At 46.2% G+C, this 18549-nt stretch overlaps 2 non-coding genes across 2 annotated transcripts; one reads left to right on the top strand and one right to left on the bottom strand.

Annotated features, from left to right (window-relative positions):
• Positions 1–508: 508 nt before the first annotated feature.
• trnan-guu (transfer RNA asparagine (anticodon GUU)) lies at positions 509–582 on the bottom strand. Its single transcript has one exon. It is a non-coding gene; the product is annotated as a tRNA-Asn (tRNA).
• Positions 583–4153: 3571 nt separating this feature from the next.
• On the top strand, positions 4154–4225 carry trnae-uuc (transfer RNA glutamic acid (anticodon UUC)). Its single transcript has one exon. It is a non-coding gene; the product is annotated as a tRNA-Glu (tRNA).
• Positions 4226–18549: the final 14324 nt, after the last annotated feature.

The following is an 18549-nucleotide window of genomic DNA, read 5'->3' as shown; positions in this document are numbered from 1 at the left end:
ATCTAAAAAAAAACTTAGTTTGATAATATACTCGGCATGGACAAGTTGGATGAAGGGTCTGTTCAGTTTTGTCTGACTCTGTGACTGATCTGTACTGGTCTTAAAACCATTTTCTTACCTCCCCCAACAACCATCCACTTCTTTGTTGTTCAAAACTCAGATGAACTTTGCCTTTAATATGTTCAATGACCCCACCTCTGACCTCAATTCCTCTTCGTAATTTACCACTTGCCTTGCTCATTGCCTGCTGCATCTGCCCGACAACTGTCATTGACTGGTGTGGAGGGACTCTGAGACCCCTTTGTACATCCATACATCATTCCTGAAGAAGGGCCTGTACCCGAAATGTTCACTGTCCTGCTCCTCAGATGCTGCCTGACCTATGAAAAATATGGCTTTTCCAGTGCCATATTTTTCGACTTTCACCTCTGGTCCTCACTTTCTCCAAATTCCAATATATCACCATTTAAACAATGCACTGATTTTTTAAAAAAAAAAGCAGGCACTCCGTCCCTGGGTGGTCTCGAACCACCAACCTTCCGGTTAACAGCCGAACGCGCTGACCAATTGCGCCACAGAGACTAGTTGCAGCACCAGCCGCACACTCTCTTCGAGGAAGCTACTATTCAATTCATAATTCAACCTGCCCCGCCCAGAATTACCATTGTCTTCTATCAGTTTTACTTTTCCTTAATAAAGCCTTGGACATTCATTGTGGAGACCTGGGGACAGTCTGATCCCACCATCTGCAGGCACATCCATGTCACGAGGAACGAGCCCTCCTACACCGGGGTCATCGCCCTCCGAGCCTTTCAGTGTTTTGCCTCTTCCCGAATTTTCTCATTGGCCCCGAGCCACATTGCGGCACTGCACTTGCCATGTGTTTGCCAGTTGAGACACAGACCTGGACCAACTTCGGGAAGAGGCAAATCACTGAGTTCTGAACAAAAACCGTAGCACACTCAAAACGTCGGCTCTGTTTACCTTTCCACAGATGCTGCTCGACCCGTTGGCTTTCTGCAGTATTCGCTGTGCTTGTTCTACACAAATGCTGCTTTCCATGAAAGAACTTCAAACCCTGTCCTCTGGTAACTGATCCTGGTCAGTGGTAATAGGTTCTTCTGATCATTAACCTGCCCAGTCCCACCACTTCTTCTCCCATCATTACCAACAGCCCCTAGAAATCTCCAGTTAACCTTCTTTGCTCCAAAGAGAACATTCCCAAATTGGGAATGTCTCCACAAAATGTAAACTCCTCATCCCTGGACATGATGCAAGTGTTACAATAGGGAAGAGGTTTTGGCAAAATATTGTCAGTTAGCAGGTGGAATAATTTTCAGGAAGTAAAACAGAAATCCCAGTCTCCAGCTTTGTGAACCTTTAGAAACTCTGGGAAGTGGAATTAGAGGAGAATGAAGGATGAACTGTCCGACTGAGCAGAGACAGTCCAGACACCGTCCCCTTGTTTAAGAGGCCGGGAGATTGACTCTGATATTCTCGGGACATGAACTGATCTGAGACATTGAAAGAATTCTCTGCACTTCAGGAATTCAACCCCTTCACAGCTGGGGGTCAATGAGAAAATTCGGTAAGAGGCAAAACACTGAAAGGCTCGGAGGGCGATGGCCCCGGTGTAGGCGGGCTAGTTCCTCGTGACATGGATGTGCCTGCAGATGGTGGGATCAGACTATCCCCGGTGTCTTCACAATGAATGTCCAAGGCTTTATTATGGAAAAGTAAAACTGTTAGAAGACAATGGCAATTCTGGGCGGGGCAGGCTGAATTATGAATTAAATAGTAGCTTCCTCAAAGAGACTGCGGGGCTGGTGCCCCGTCCTGTCTCTGTGGCTCCATAAGTCCGCGCATTCGCCTATTAATCGCAAGGCTGATGGTTCGAGAGCTGGAGTGTTTGTTTTTCTCGCTCCTACCGCTGCGAATTTCGCTTTTTTAATGGTGTCAGGAAAATGTTTCCCAAACGGAAATCTTCTCCACTGAGGAAGCACAAAGGGGTTTCTGAATTGATTGAATTTCTAACGTAAATTTCTAACGGATGCTGAGACAGAAAGAGAAACTGCTGGAGAAACTCAGCAGGATTGGCTGGACCTGAAGAAGGAACAAAAAGTTCTGAAATGTTGTCTCTGATTCTCTTTCCACAGATGCTCCCTGGCCTGCTGAGTTGCTTCTGCAATTTCTGTTTTTGTGTTTAACTGAACGTCCATTTCATCTTTTGGGATGAAACACACAGACTCGCCATTTGCAGATATTTAACCCTTTTGAAACCTGTGAAGTGATTGGATTCAAACAAACTCTGCAATGATTCACTCTTTCTCAACTCCACAGGCAGAGAGACCTGGGAAATGAAGCTGTCAGTGTGGTTCTATATTCGTGGGCCGAGTGGTTAATGCGATGGACTTGAAATCCATTGCGGTTTCCCCACGCAGGTGTGAACCCTGCCGACTACAGTTGAGAAACGTCGTCAAAAGGAAAGAGAGATTGCTCCACGGTTTTTTTAAAGATGCAAATCAGTGGAGGGGTTGAAATATTTCAATCACATTGGGGCTGGTCAGGAATCAGCAACCCACCGCCTGTCAGGGTGGAACAAGCAGATACCCACAGAGCTGCTTTTGAGGCTATGAGCCAAGTTTGGAAATGAGACGAGAGCAGTGAGGGGCGTGAAGTCGTGATCGAAATGAAGCAGGCACCTGAGGATTAATCTGTTTTATTTCCCAGTGAAAGATACTGCTTCACAAAGTTGGGACTATGGAAAGCATTCTGTTTGAAGCCGGCATTCGGTTTGAATTCCTGATCTGCAGGAACGAGACTCTTTTCACTGTCTCGCTTCAGTAAATGTCCCTGAGAACATCAGAGTCACGTCACAGCGCTGTCAGAGGAGGGGAAGCTGAAAGAGCTCCACACGCTGCTCATTCACACATTTCACTTTCCCCAAATCACTGCCCCAACCACTGCGGCTCCTGGGAGTGGAAAGGGAAGAAACACCAAAACACAGTCTCAGCTTTGTAAGTCTTCAGGAAATAAGAAAGCTGTTCATCCCTTTGGATCTTCTGTCCTGGCCTGACAGCGTTGATTTTAAATGGCTGTCCAGTCAGTGCCGATTCGTTTGGGCTGAAAAAATCTTCCTTATCTCATCCCAGCATTACTTGCCGCAGGGAACTGTGCGGCAGAGTTCATGTATATATTTCCTTGTATGGTATTTTGTAAATAACATTCGTTTGCTGGTTGTTTGCATCGGGTATTTCAGGTTCATGAGCCTCTGTTTAATGCTGAGAGGGTTGAGTTGTCTGGACATCATTTCACAGATGTATTTAATGTAAGGTAATGTGCTAGGGTTTCTGCAGACGTTGTGTCAGTTTGTTGAAGTGAAATCGGCACACTGGGTTTATTGGGTAGGCAAAAGTGAGGACTGGAGATGCTGGAAACCAGAGTTTAGATCAGAGTGGTGCTGGAAAAGCACAGCAGGTCAGACAGCTTCCGAGGAACAGGAAAATCGACGTTCCGGGCGAAATCCCTTCATCAGGAATAGAGGCAGGACGCTTCCAGGGATGGCGAGATAAATTGGGGGGTGCTGGGCCGAAGGTAGCAAAGAGCACAATAGGTGAATGGGGGTGGGGGGGGGGGTGACAGATCAGAGAGGAGGGTGGAGCGGATAGGTGGGAAGCGAGATTGGCAGGTAGGACAGGTCATGAGGACAGCGCTGAGCTGTAAGGTTGGAACTGAAGTAAGGTGGGGGGGGGGGGAATGACGAAACTGGTGATGTCTATATTGATGTCCTGGGGTTGAATTTATCCGAGACGGAAGATGGGGCGTTCTTCCTCCAGGCATCGGGTGGGGATGGAGCGGCGATGAAGGAGGCCCAGGACCTGCATGTCCTCGGCAGAGGGGGGGGGGGGGGGGGTGAAATGTTGGACCATAGGGCGATGGGGTTGATTGTTGCGGGTAGACTGTGGATGTTCCCTCAAGCGCTGTGACTTGACTCTGGGAGGAGTCTCCAGTCTTCCCCGTGTAGAGGGGACCGCATCGGGAGCAATGGATACAAGAAATGACATTGGTGGAAGCCTTCTCACAACCGTGGCCCGGGTTCGATTTTCGGACAGAAAAGCAATCTTCAGTAGAGCTGTCGGCCAGCATCCGTATATCCCTGGTGGTCTAGTGGTTAGGATTCGGCGCTTTCACCGCTGTGGCCCGGGTTCAATTCCCGGTCAGGGAAACAAGTTTCAGTTGATTCTTTGGCTACCCATTGTCCTGAAATGCGCTGTTCAATTACTTATTGGTTTTGGCAGTTGCTGGGTGCTGCCGTGTGTCATGGCTCTTTGAAATAGTGTCCTGATTCAGTTTGTTTGTATGTGGAGGGGTGATTGATTCTGTAGCTAAGTACTTCGTTCGCGTGCGCTGTTTTCCTGTAGACGCTGTTTTGAATTTACCATTGACTGATCGTTCTAGTTTGACATCTAGAAACGGTACTTTGTTGTTGTTCTCCTCTTTTGTGACTTTTATGCCAGTAAGGAGATTGTTGATGGTGTTGTAAGTTTCCTCTAATTTGTTTCATTTTTTCATGACAAAAGTGTCATCACTGTAGCGGACCCAAAGTTTGGGTTGGGTCGTTGGAAGGACTGTTTGTTCGAGTCTGCATTATTGCTTCTGCTCCGAATCCTGATACTGGTGGTTTATTGGTTATTTTCTTTATTTGTTTAAAGGGCTTGTTACTGAATAGGAAGTGGGAGGAAAGGCACAGCTCCACGAGCTTGACAGTGTTATCTTTGCTTATGAAGTTGGTGCTGTGTTTGTGTCTTTGGTTCTTCGAGTAGTGTCTTCAGTTTTCTTTGGCCGCATTGATGTTAATGGATGTGAACAGGGCTGTTTTGTCAAAGGATAGCATTATTCCATCCTCTTCTATCTTAGGGTCTTTGATGTTCAGGAATTCTTGGATGGAGTAAATGGAGTGGCGTGAATCTTTGACTTGCTGTTTTAGTCTTCAGTGTAGGCCTTTGAATAGTCCGTATATTGGTGTTCCAAGTGGTGAGACTATGGCCTGAGGTGGGGCTCCTGGTTTGAAGAGGAGAAGAACAACAACAAAGTGCTATTCTTAGATGTCACAGTAGAGCGAACAGTCAATGGGGAACTTCAAACTAGCGTCTACAGAAAAACAACACAGACAAACCAAATTCTTAACTACAGAAGCAATCATCCCAACACCCACAAACGAAGCTGCATCAGGACATTATTTCAACGAGCCACTACACACTGCAGCACAGAGAAATTAGGAAGAGTACAGGAGAAATACGTATATAGTGTATTTAAGGAGAACGGGTACCCAATAAACCCAGTCCGCCGATTTCTCAGTGATGTTTCCAAGCTGACTCTCAAAACGTCGGTTTGTCCTCCATTCTTTCCTGTTTGTTTTTGTGGGTTTTGAGAACTTTCCCAATCCTCTGACTGAGTATTGGAGTTGGGAAGTTATGTTGTGGCTGGACAGGACATTGGTTAGACCACTTTGGGAATATTGTGTGCAATTCTGGTCTTCCTCCTATCAGAAGGATATTGTGAAATTTGAAAGGGTTCTGAAGCATCAATGGGTCCACAGAGGTGAAGAGTCCCTTCTGCTGCCCTGAGTGTGGGAAGGCCTTCAATGATTCCTCTGCCCTGCTGACGCACCAGTTGGTCCACACCGGGGAAGGCTGTTCTCCGGCCCCAAGTGCGAGATGGCCTTCAGCAGGTGATCCCACCTGCTGAGACACCAATGGGTCCACAACGAGGAGAGGCCGTTCTTCTGCCCCGAGTGCAGGAAGGGCTTTGCTCTTTCCTCCGACCCATTGACATTGGTCAGATGTCGTTCAGTTGCCCTCAGTACAGGAAGACTTTCAGCAATTCCATGGCCCTGTTGAGGCACCAGTGCGTCCACACCGTGGACAAGCCGTTCTCCTGCCCCGAATGTGGGAAGGGATTTGCCCGCTCCTCCACACTGCTGAAGCACCAGCTGATCCACACATGGTGGGAGGGAGGGTGGGGTGGGGAGGCCATTCTGCTGCCCTGAGTGCGGGAAGGCCTTCAGCAATTCCTCCTCCCTGCTGAAGCATCAGTGTGTCCACACTGTGGAGATGCCCTTCAGTTGCCCGAGTGTGGGAAGAGGTTCATGTTTTCCTGCAACTTGCAGAAGCACCTGAGCGGGCACCAGCGCTCCCAGCAATCAGATCCCACCGGTGACGCTGCCTTGGGGCACCCCCCAGGACTGAATCTCCTGCCAGCTCTGACACTGGGTGCAGTGGGAGAGTAGGTGGGCTGTTTTTGTTTTCTGATGGACTGCAATTGCCTCCCCCACCCCCCACAGCCACAACCCCATGGTGGCTCAGGGTGTGCACTGCTGCCTCATGACACCAGGAACCCAGGAATAATTCCACCCTTGGGGATCTGTGCGCAATTTATGGAGGGTAGGAAAATGGATCTGAGTCGGTTAGTCTTTGGAAGATCAGTGCAGATGTGTTGGGCTGAAGGACCTGTTTCCACATTGTAGGAGTTCTACGATCCTCTGAGCTTTGCTTTCAGTGGACACTGCTGCTCATTGAGCCAGGGATGTACATTACCAATGAAATGATCCAGAGAATCCTAAGAGTGCAAGACCATTGGAGCAGAAGTTAGCCCATTTGGCCCGTTGAGTCAACTCTGCCATTCGTTAGTGACAAAAGTAGTGCAGATGAGATTAGCTACAGTGTGGAAACAGGCCATTCGTCCCAACAAGTCCACACCAACCCTCCGAAGAGTAACCCATCCAGACCCATTTCTCTCTTACTAATGTACCTAACTCTATGGGCAATTAAGCATGGCCCATCCACATGACCTGCACATCTTTGGTTTATGGAAGAAAACAGGACCAGCCAAAGAAAAGCCACGCAGACACTGGGAGAATGTGCGAACTCCTCACAGACAGTCACCCAAGGCTGAAAACAAACCTGGGTCCCCGGTGCTGTGAGGCTGCAGTTGTAACCACTGAGCCACGACATATTGCAACCCGAAGTAGGCAAACAGGAGGTTGGGAGAATACAGCAAGCCAGGCAGCACCAGGATGTGGAGTAGTCAGCGTTTTGGGCATTAACCCTTCTTCAGGACTGAAACGTTGACTTCTCTATGAGAAATGACTTACGGGAATGTTGCTGGGGGTTGGAGGGTTTGAGCTACAGGGAGAGGCTGAATAGGCTGGGGCTGTTTTCACTGGAGCATCGGAGGCAGAGGAGTGACCTAATAGAGGTTACAAAATTATGAGGGGCATGGACAGTGTAATAAACAAGGTCCTTTCCCTGGGATGGGGGAGTCCAGAACCAGAGAGCAGACATTTAGGGTGAAAGGCGAAATAAAGGGACAACTTCTTCATGCAGAGGGTGGTACATATATGAAATGAGCTGCCAGAGTATATGGGTCAGGTGCTGTCAAATGGGACTAGATTAATTTAGGGTATTCAGGTCAGTATGGACAAGTTGGACCAAAGGGTTTGTTTCCATGCTGTACGTGTCTCTGACTACTAGTCCTGATGTAAGTTTAAAATAGAGTCCAAGTAACATTGAATTTTTCAGTCTTGTTGAGCTCACCTCCTGAAAAGTTTCAAATGACTCCCTCCGAACGATACTGTTTAAAAATGCTGAGTTGGACAAAGTATCCCATCAAGTTCAACACGAACCCAGAGTTGAAGAAGTCAGAAGTCAGAACATCAAGGGGACCAAACCTGATCACAATATTCCAGGTGCAGCCTCATCAACGTCCTGTATAACTACAACATAACTTGCCAACATCTAAACTCAATTCCCTCACTGATGAAGGCCGGTGTGCTGACCTTTCTTCACTGCCTTGTGTACTGGTGTTGTCAGAGATATAGGACCTACTTTAAACTGATCCAAATCCAGCTGCTGGGTGCTCAGAAGCAGAGTAGTGCAGTGGAGTGTGCTGGGCAGATAACCCAGAGGTCGATGGGTCAAAACCCTGTGATGCTGTTGCTCAATGTCTCTGTAAGCTGCTTTCATTTGCAAAGGTGCTCTGTTCTGTATCTTGCCTTTACACCTGCTTCCCAAGGATTCTTCAGTGGCGGAGTGGCAGTGGCAGCAATCCCCCGGAGCTGGAGGAAGGCCCGAGCTCCAAGAAGCGGGGGGTAAGGCTGGATTTGCTCAAGACTTTGTATCTATTAGCTCGTTTTAATGGAACCTACTGTATAGGGCTATGGTTTACATTAAAACCGGAGGATCATGTCAGAGTGTTTGTTTATATTTCGCAGTTTGTAGTTGGTAAAATACACTCCCTGGAGGAGCACCTTCTATGATGCTGCATTTCTTGCCTTCTGCCCTTCCCCATTTCTTATCTCCCAGCTTGATTTTATTTTTTTTGGTCAAATTGAATTTCATATGAATCAGACTTGGTATTCACTGTGTGCTATTAATTTGTTTGTTCGAATACTGTAAGTCAAAATTAATGCTGTAATTTCATTTCTGATGTCAGAGTTTGACATTGAATGTGCAGGTGTGAATACCAGCAAGTTGTGAAATAAATCAAGAACTTGTGGTTTTTAACAAAAAGAGCAGTTCACTGATATTCATGGCATTGTCTCATTTGGGTGTGATGATTCAAATCTGACCAACAAACCGTTTCATGCAGTCACCCAATTTAATTAAAGTTTTCTTTAATTTAGTTAAAGAAAATAACTCTGGCAGGCGAAGATCTATGCAATCTATTTATAAGATTATGTCCATTGCTCGCAATATGGTCTCATCCACATTGGGGAAACTGGATGCCAACTAGCAGAACGTTTCAGGGAACACCTCTGGGATACTGAAACTGAACGACCGACCGCCCTGTGCTGAACACTTTAACTCCCCCTCCCATTCCGCCAAGGACATGCAAGTTCTGGGCTTCCTCCACTGCCAAACTCTTGCTACACGACGCTTGTAGGAAAAACCCTCATCTTCTGCCTTGGGACCATCCAACTACATGGGATCAATGTAGATTTAATCAGTTTCCTCATTTCCTCTCCCCCACTTGTCCCAGATCCATCCTTCGAATTCGACACCAACCTCTTGACCTGTCATACCTGTCCACCTTGTTTCTCACCTATTTGCTCCACCCTCATCTCTGACCTATCACCATCAATCCCTACCTCCATCTACCTATTGCACTCCCAGCTGCATTTCCCCAAGCCTCACTTCCTTCCCATTTATCCATCAGCCCTCCTGGGGCACCCTTTATTCCTGATGAAGAGCTTCCGCTCTAAGCCAAGACTGTGATGAAGCAACATCTTCAAAAAATAGGAAATAGCTCTCAAGTCAGATTTCATTTCGTCTTCTGTTTCCCAGTTCTTTCAGAAATAAGAAATGTCTTTTTCTTCCACTAGAAAATGATCTTTCACTTTGCGCTGTCTGAAGTGTTATGCCATACCATTACTTCAGCCACCTTTTAAGAATCCTTTCAACCTGTTTTTCTAACAATTGTGAAGGTGACCAAAAGCGAGCATTTCACTCCTCCTCAATGTCCCATTTCTCCTCCTATGAGCCATTTTGTCATGTTGTCTATGTTACAAGCAGCCGAGTGCACTTGGTTTCTGAATTGAAATTTGGCCATTGAAGTGAACAGGATTAATATTTATCGATGGCTAGCTGCATTTGCACTAACTGTAATTATCCACCAATACCATGTCTTTTGTTCCACCAAAACTGGAAACAATGATCTGTGTTTATATTGCAGTCGGATGTAGAAAATCATCCCAGCGATCTTCACGTTATTATAGTTTACTGAGGCCATAACAGCAAAGTGTGGCAGTTTGATGTGACTAAAACTTGGATGGAAAGAATGTAGATTGATGAGAAGTCAAAATGGCAGAGTCTCTGGCCACAATCGATCTGTCTGGCTTGGTTATATGAGTGGCGGCTCTTCAAGAGCAACTTCCACTCCATCACTTCAACCAGCAAGAGCAGATAAGTGTGAAAACAACATTCCAACTGTGACATACACGCATTACTTCGATGTTATTGATAAAAATCCTGGAACTCGCTCCTGAACCTTTATTATAGACCACATCATATTTGTGAAGCAATTTAAGAGGCAGCTCACCACCACTTTTTCAAGGACAGTTTGGGAAGATTTGCTGGCAGAGCCAATGATATGCACATGATATTGGAGACAGTCTAATCGTATGGACAGGTGATTGGCTAACCAATGATACAGTCGGGGTCAGGGGCATGTTCAGGATTGGAACCTGTCACTAGCAGCGTGCCACAGGGATCAGTGCTGGGGCCAAAATTATTTACAATATGGATATGAATCACATATCTAAGTCAAGTGAATGTACTATTGCCAAGACTGCAGTAGAGACAGCTGATTGGAATGCAGGTGGTGAGGATGACATGGAGTGGGATATCGACAGGTTAAGCAAATGATGGAATAGAATGTGGGAAAATGAGGTTTTGCACTTTGCCTGAAGGAAAAGTGCTGGATGTTAAATGGAGAAATCTGCTGAATAGGAGGATTTGGAAGCTCGCATCCATGACCACTTCATCCAAGTTCAGTGAGTAATAGGGAAGGCAAATGGGATGTTGGTTTTTAAATGGAGTATAAAAGTAGGGAGGTTATAGCGAACCTAAATCAGACACCAATTAGGGCACAACTGAATACTGGGAAGAGTTTTGGGACTTTCAGCTAAGGAAAGATATACTGGCATTGGAGGCAGTCCAGAGAAGGTTGACCAGGATGATATCAGGGATGGAAATAATGTCATATGAGGAGAAATGAATAGGTTGGACCTGTTGTTAATAGAAGTTAGAAGATTTCGAGGTAACCATCTTGTCACAAACAAGATTCTGAGGAGACGTGACAGGCTAGATGTGGGAAAGTTTACCCTTGTGGGTGAGTTTAGAACCGAAGAAAATAACCTGCAAATAAGGGATTGCATGTTTAGGACAGCTGTTGAGCCTGGATTGTTAAGTGCATTCAAAACTAACATTTTTTTTAATCAGAAAGGGAATTGAGATTATGGGGGAAACAGCGGGAAAGTGAAGTTGATGTTTACCAGAATAATAGTGGGAGACAAAGTGCCGACATCCCATGAATGAATAAAGGAAAATAGTCAGGAGAAAATTGTCACTGAAGTGAAGATTGTGATCTAGTGATAATGGTTGAGCAACCCAGAGATCTAGGTCTTCTGAGAACACAATTTCAAATCCCATCATGGCTGCTGGTGGAATTTATGTTCAACTAATAAAAAGATCTGGAAGTGAAAGTTTCTCTCGGTCCTGGCAACCAGGAAACAGTTAGTCACTAAAATAATGAATTGCAGATGTTGGAGATCAGCAATAAAAGGCAAAATTGCTGGGGAAACGCAGCAGGTCTGGCAGCATCTGTGGAGAGAAACCAGTTAATGTTTTGAATCCAGCCAAGTTTTGAAGGACCACCGGACTCAAAGCAGCAGTAACACTGTTGTCTCTTCATAGATGCTACCAGAACTGTTGTGTTTCTCCAGAAACTGTCCTTTTTAAGGCAGGAAATCTACCATTCATGAACCCTGCATGCATGTATTAACGTGCGTGCGTGCACACACACACACACACACCGTGTGACTCCAGACCTACTATAATGTGGTTGACTCTCAACTGCCTTCTAGCATGTAGTCACAGTTACTCTGTCCAAGGGCCATGAGGGACAATGAGCAAATGTTGGATGTGCTCACAATCATCACATCCCACAAAATATTTTCTCATAACTGATAAAAAACATAGATTAATAAGGGACAGCCAAACCAAACTGCTATGGGAAAGTCATGCCCAACTAACCTGATTTGCTTGTAGTTATATTTTTTTAAATCCTCTTCACAGAGGACATTGATTACACCACTGTTGGAATACTGCAGGCAATTCTGGGCTCTCTGCTACAGGAAGGAGGTTGTGAACCTTGAAAGGGTTCAGAAAACATTTACAAGGATGCTGCCAGGGTTGGAAGGTTTGAGCTACAGGAAGAGGCTGAATCGACTGGGGTCATTTTCCCGGAAGTTTTGAATGGTGAGGGTTGACTTTATAGATGTTTATAAAATCATGAGGGCATGGATAGGGTAAATTGGAAGGATCTTTTCCCTGGGGAGGGCGAGTCCAGAACTAGATTGCATAGGTTTAAGTCATTGGCAAATGGAGTTTAATATAGCTAAGTATGAGGTCTTACATTTTATACAGTCAAATCAAGGTAGGATTTACATGGTGAATGGCAGGACCTTGAGTGTAGTTGAACAGAGGGATTTTGAAGTTCAGGTTTTGGCACACTGGACTTCATCAGTGATGGCATTCAGTATAAAATACCAAATTAGAGGAGAGATGTGCACCAAATATTAACGTCTACCAACAAGCAGCAAATCTGTTTCATATGCAGTATTTTGAACCAAGAGATCTAGGGTTGCGGGTATTAGCTCCTAGAAAATGGAGTCGTGGGTAGACAGAGTGGTGTAGAAGGCTTTTGGCATGTTTGCTTTCATTGGTCAGAGCATTGAGCACAGGAGTTGGGACGTCTTGTAGCAGCTGTCACACATGCCACACAACAATGATAGGCGTGGCTCTGAATATCTGGGGGAAGATTAGATTAGACCCACCCTCCTGTGTTTGGCTCATATGTACTTATCCAAATAATTTTAAACATTGTCACATTACCTGCATCCACCACTCCCTCTGATAGTTCATTCCCACACGAACCACCCTCAATGTAAAAAAGTTCCCCCTCCCTCACGTCCTTTTACAATCTTCTCCCTGTCATCTTAGAAATATACTCCCAAGTTTTGAACTTCCCTTCCCTTAGGGAAAAGACACTGGTTATTCACCTTATCTTTGTCCCTCATGACTTCATAAACCTCCATAATCTCCACCCTCAACCTTCTACACTCCAGTGAAAGGAAGTCCCAGCCTATGCCGTCTATAAATCATTCTGGCAATATCATAGTTTAAAAAGATGAGCTTTAAGAATCGACTGAAAGGGCAGTGAAGATTCAACCAGCTGACAGTGGATCTGAAATCATAAGTAGATCAGACCAGGTTCGGACAGCAGGAAACCAAATAAGATTTTACAACAAATCACAACGGTTTCATCATTAGACTCTTAATACCAGATTTATATTGAATTCAGATTCCAGCATCTGCCGTGGCAGGTTTTGAAACCAGGTCCCAGAACATTACCTATGTGAATAGTCTGCTGACAATAAAGTCGGCCATCGCCTCCCCAGAACACATTGGCATATTGTGTTTAGAGGTAACAAAGGAGCAAGAGGTGTCAGAAGCTGCTAAGTTGTTGATATTACACAAGGGAACATCAGCACTCTCAGTAATGACACATACTGAAGTCAGTGTCCTGTATCAGAGGTAAGAGCTCGGGACGTTTCGGGCAAAAGCCCTTCATCAGGAATACAGGCAGAGTGCCTGAAGGAATACGAGCTAAATGAGAGGAGGGTGGGGGTGAGGAAAAATGAGCATAGAGTACAATAGGTGAGTGGGGGTGGGGATGAAGGAGTACAGAGGGTGGATGGGGGTGGGATGAAGATGATATGTCAGGGAGGACGAAGGAGTAGAGAGGTGAAAAGGAAGATAGGCAGGTAGGGCACGTCATGGAAGTTTGGACCTGGGGTGAGGTGGGGGAAGGGGAAATGAGGAAACTGTTGAAGCCCAAATTGATGCCCTAGGGTTGAAGTGTTCCAAGGCGGAAGTTGAGGCGTTCTTCCTCCAGGCGTTGGGTGGGTGAGGGAGCGACGGTGAAGGAGGCCCAGGACCTCCATGTCCTGGCAGAGTGTGAGGGAGAGTTGAAATGTTGGGCCACAGGGCGGTGTGGTTGATTCGTGCGAGTGCCCCAGTGATGCTCCTTCAAGCGCTTTGCCAGGAGGCGTCCAGTCTCCCCAATGTACAGGGGACCGCATCGGGAGCAACGGATACAATAAATGATATTGGTGGATGTGCAGGTAAAACTTTGATGAATGTGGAAGGCTCCTCTAGGGCCTTGGATGGAGGAGAGGGAGGAGATGTGGGCCCAGGGTTTGCAATTCCTGCCGTGGCAGGGGAAGATGCCAGGACAGGAGAGTGGATTATTGGGCGGCGTAGCCATGACCAGGTAGTCACGGAGGGAATGGTCTTTGTGGAAGGCGGAAAGGGGTGGAGAGGGAAATATATCTCTGGTGGTGGGGTCCGTTTGGAGGTGGCGGAAATGTCGTCGAGTAATTTGGTTTATGTGAAGCTTGGTAGGGTGGAAGATGTGCACATGGGGGAGTTCTGTCCTTGTTACGTTGGAGGGGTGGGGGTCTGAGGGCGGAGGTGCGGGATGTGGACCAGACACGTTGGAGGGCACCTTTAACCACGTGGGGAGGGAAATTGCGGTCTTGAAAGAAGGAGGCCATCTGGTGTGTTCTGTATTGGAACTGGTCCTCCTGGAAGCAGATACGGTGGAGGTGGAGGAATTGGGAATACGAGATGGCATTTTTGCAGGAGGTAAGGTGGGAAGAGGTGTAATCCAGGTAGCTGTGGGGAGTCGGTGGGTTTGTAAAAAATGTCGGTGTCAAGTCGGTCGACATTAATGGAGATGGAGAGGTCCAGGAAGGGAGGGAGGTATCAGAGATGGTCCAGGTAAATTTAAGAGAGTGGAACGTGTTGGTAAAGTTGAAGAATTGCTCAATCTCCTCGCAAGAGCACGAGGTTGCGCCAATACAGTCATCAATGAAGCGGAGGAAGACATGGGGAGTGCTGCCGGTATAATTCCGGAAGATGGACTGTTCTATCTAGCCAACAAAGAGACAGGCATAGCTGGGGCCCATACGGGTGCCCATGGCTACCCCTTTGGTCTGGAGGAAGTTGGAGGATTCGAAGGAGAAATTGGTAAGTGTGAGGACCAGTTCAGCCAAATGAATGAGAGTGTCGGTGGAAGGGTACTGTTGGGGACGTCGGGATAGGGAGGAAGAAACGGAGGGCTTGGAGGCCCTGGTCATGGGGGATGGAGGTGTCGATGGACTGGATACCCATGGTGAAGATGAGGCTTTGGGGGCTGGGGAAACTGAAGTCTTGGAGGAAGTGGAGGGTATGGGTGGTGACTCGAACGTATGTGGGGTGTTCCTGGGCTGGGGGGATAGGACAGTGTCGAGGTAGGTATAGATGGGTTCAGTGGGGCAGGAGCATGCTGAGACAATGGGTCAGCCAGGCTGGTCAGGCTTGTGGATCTTGGAAAGGAGGTAGAACTGGGCAGTGCAGGGTTCCTGGGCTATGAGGTTGGAAGCTGTGGGTGGGAGATCTCCTGAGGTGATGAGGTTCTGTATGGTCTGGCGATGATGGTTTGGTGATGGGGGTGGGGTCATGGTCGAGGGAGCGGTAGGAGGAGGTGTCCTCGAGTTGGCCTCTGGCTTCAGCGGTGTAGAGCTCAGTGCACCAGACTACCACTGCACCCCTTTATCTGCTGGTTTGATGGTGAGGTTGGGATTGGAGCAGGGGGAGTGGAGGGCTGTGCGTTGTGAGGATGAAAGGTTGGAGTGGGGAGGGGGGTCGACAGGTTGAGGTGGTTAATGTCCTGGTGGCAGTTGGAAATGAAGAGATCGAGGGCAGGTAATAGGCCAGCACGGGGTATCCAGGTGCCAAAACGTCGATTTTACTGGTCCTCGGATGCTGCCTGAACTGCTGTGCTTTTCCAGCACCACTAATCCAGAATCTGTCTCTTTAAATCCTTCCGAGCTGATCTGTAACTCTCCATCGCCTCATCTGAACCATCTTGCCTCATCAACACAAAAGCCTCCTTCTTCTTTGTAAGAAGAGATGCAATTTCTGTTGTAAACCACGGTTCCCTTACCATATCACTGACTCCCTGCCTGACAGGGACATACCTATCAAGGACATGCAATATCTGTTCCTTAAACCAGCTCCACATTTCCATTGTCTGCACGCCCTGCATTTTGCTACTCCATTCTATGCATCCTAATTCCTGCTTAATCGCATTATAATTGCCCTTGCCCCACCGACAACTCTTGACCTGTGGCATGTACCTAAACCTTTTCATCGCTAAGTAAATGTAACTGAATTATGGTCACTCTCTACAAATTGCTCATCTACCACTAAATCAAACACCTGGCCTGGTTCATTACCAAGCACCAGATCCAATGTGGCCTCTTCTCGGTCCTTCGACATACTGTGTCAGGAAACCCTCCTGTACACATTGGACAAAAACAGGCCCATTCAACGTACTAGAGTTATAGCATTTCCAGTCAAAGTTGGGGAAGTTAAAGTCCCCCATAATGGCCACCCTGTTCCATTCACTTCTACCCAGAATAATTTTGCTTATCCTCCCTTCCACCTCCCTGGAACTCTGCGGAAGTCTATAAAAAAAACTCGAAAATGAACCCAATTATCCAAGAACCTGAAACCCTCCTCCTAGACCATCCTTGCAGCCACATGTTCAGTTAGACCTATGCACTCTAGTTTTTGACTCCCCCCACCCCAGGTAAAGGACCTTTCATATTTACCCTATCCATGCTCCTCATGATTTTATGAAGTTCTATAAAGTCATCCCTCAGCCTCCAAAGCTCCAGGGAAAATAGCTCGTGTCTGTCCAGCCTTTTCCTTGCGCTCAAACTCTCCAAACCCGGCAGCGTCCTTGTAAATCTTTTCTGAACCCTTTCAGTATTCCTACAGCTTTGTAACCTCTGAACACGACTTTTAAAAATACTTACAATTCTGGTTATTACTAAGGAAATGAAACCAGTTGGGCATGACCTTCCCATAGCAATTTGTCTTGGCTGTCCTTCGTTAACTGGTGCTTTTCTTGTACAAAGAAATTGCGGCGGCATATGATTTTGCAAACATGTGCAACATTTTCTCACCGTCCCTGATGTCACTTGGACCGAGTAATTGATTACATGCGAGAAGGCAGCTGAGGGTCAACCCCACACTGTAGTAGGTCTGGAATCACATGGTCCCTGGTGCACGCACAGTGTTAAAGAATAGTAGATTTTCCTCCATAAAGGAATAATTACACATCGATCAATAATGGTTGGTGAAACAGAACAGTTCTGGCAACATCTACAAAGAGATTAGTGTTAATGTTTTGTGTCCAATGGCCCTTCAAAACTGGCTGGATTCAAAACAATAACTGTTTTCTCTCCACAGATGCTGCCAGATCTGCTGCAATGCCCCAGCAATGTGCCTTTTGTTTCCGATGTCCAACATCTGCAGTTCATTGTTTTCATCAATAATGGTTCCCTGGTGGCCAGTACTGAGACAAACTCTCACTTCCAGATCTTTTTATTAGTTGAACATAAATTCCACGAGCTGCCATGATGGGATTTGAATTTTTGTTTTCAGAAGACCTAGATCTCTGGGTTACTCAACCACTATCACTAGATCACAATCTTCACTTCAGTGACAATTTTCTGCTGAATATTTTCCTTTATTCACTCATGGGATGTGGCACGTTATCTCCCAGAAATACCAAGGGCCATTTCAGAGGCAGTTACGAGTTAATCACATTACTGTGGATCAAGATTGACACAATCGCCAAACTGGGTGAGGACTAAAGATTTCCTTCCTTAACAAGATAGGTCTTTATATCAATTGCTAAGATCACCAAAGCAGCGATAAGCGTTATATTCCAGATATATTAATTGATTCCAAAGTGCATCGGGGACATAGCAGCATCAATTTGAATCTCCAGATGTTAAATCCAGTAACAATGCCAAAATGCCACCAACTCCGTCCAATCTCTAATTTCCAACACTGACTGGCCTGTAGTTGCCAGTTGTATCCTTTTCCCCTTTATTCTTAACTATTTAATTCAGCTCATTGAATCAATTCGCCATTTATTCAGATCACGTTTGCTCTGGTAAACATCAACTCCACTTTCCTGCTATTTCCACATAATCCTCAATTTCCTCACTAGTTAAACAAAAACTCACAGCTTGAATGTACTTAACGACCCAACCTCAACAACCTCTGTGTAACGTGTTCCACAGATTTACTGCCCTCAGTAAAAATTCCTATCTTTCTTCAACATGCAATCTCTCATTTGAGGTTATTCCCTCTGGTGTTAGGCTCACCCATAAAGGTAAAACTTTTCCACATCAAGCCTGTCAAGTCTCCTCAGAATCGTTTATGTGAAAATAAGGTTACCTCTAATCTTCTCACTTCTAAGAAGTATAGGCCCAACCTATTCACTTCTCTTCATATGATATTCTTTCCATCCTGGTCAACCTTCTCTGGACTGCCTCCAAAGCCAGTATATCTTTCCTTGGGGTAAAGGACCCACCCAGTGTTCAGTTGTGGCCTGACTGGTGCCTGACATAGGTTCACTATAACCTCCCGAATGTTATACTCTATTTAAAGGTCAACTCCCATTGCCTTCCTATTATTATCGCTGAACTTGGATGAAGAGATGCATGGGTATGGGCTTCCAAATCCCTCTATTCAACAGCTTTCTCCATTTAACATTCAGCACGTTCCTCCTGGCAAAGTGCACAACCTCATTTCCCCAAATTCTATTCCATTTGCCATTTGGTTAACCTGTCTATAAACCTCT

The sequence above is a fragment of the Hemiscyllium ocellatum genome (genome assembly GCF_020745735.1).
Source record: "Hemiscyllium ocellatum isolate sHemOce1 chromosome 27 unlocalized genomic scaffold, sHemOce1.pat.X.cur. SUPER_27_unloc_36, whole genome shotgun sequence".
Lineage (NCBI taxonomy): Eukaryota > Metazoa > Chordata > Chondrichthyes > Orectolobiformes > Hemiscylliidae > Hemiscyllium > Hemiscyllium ocellatum.
The sequence above is the reverse complement of the archived record's forward strand: the minus strand, read 5'-3'. Positions and strand labels throughout refer to the sequence as shown.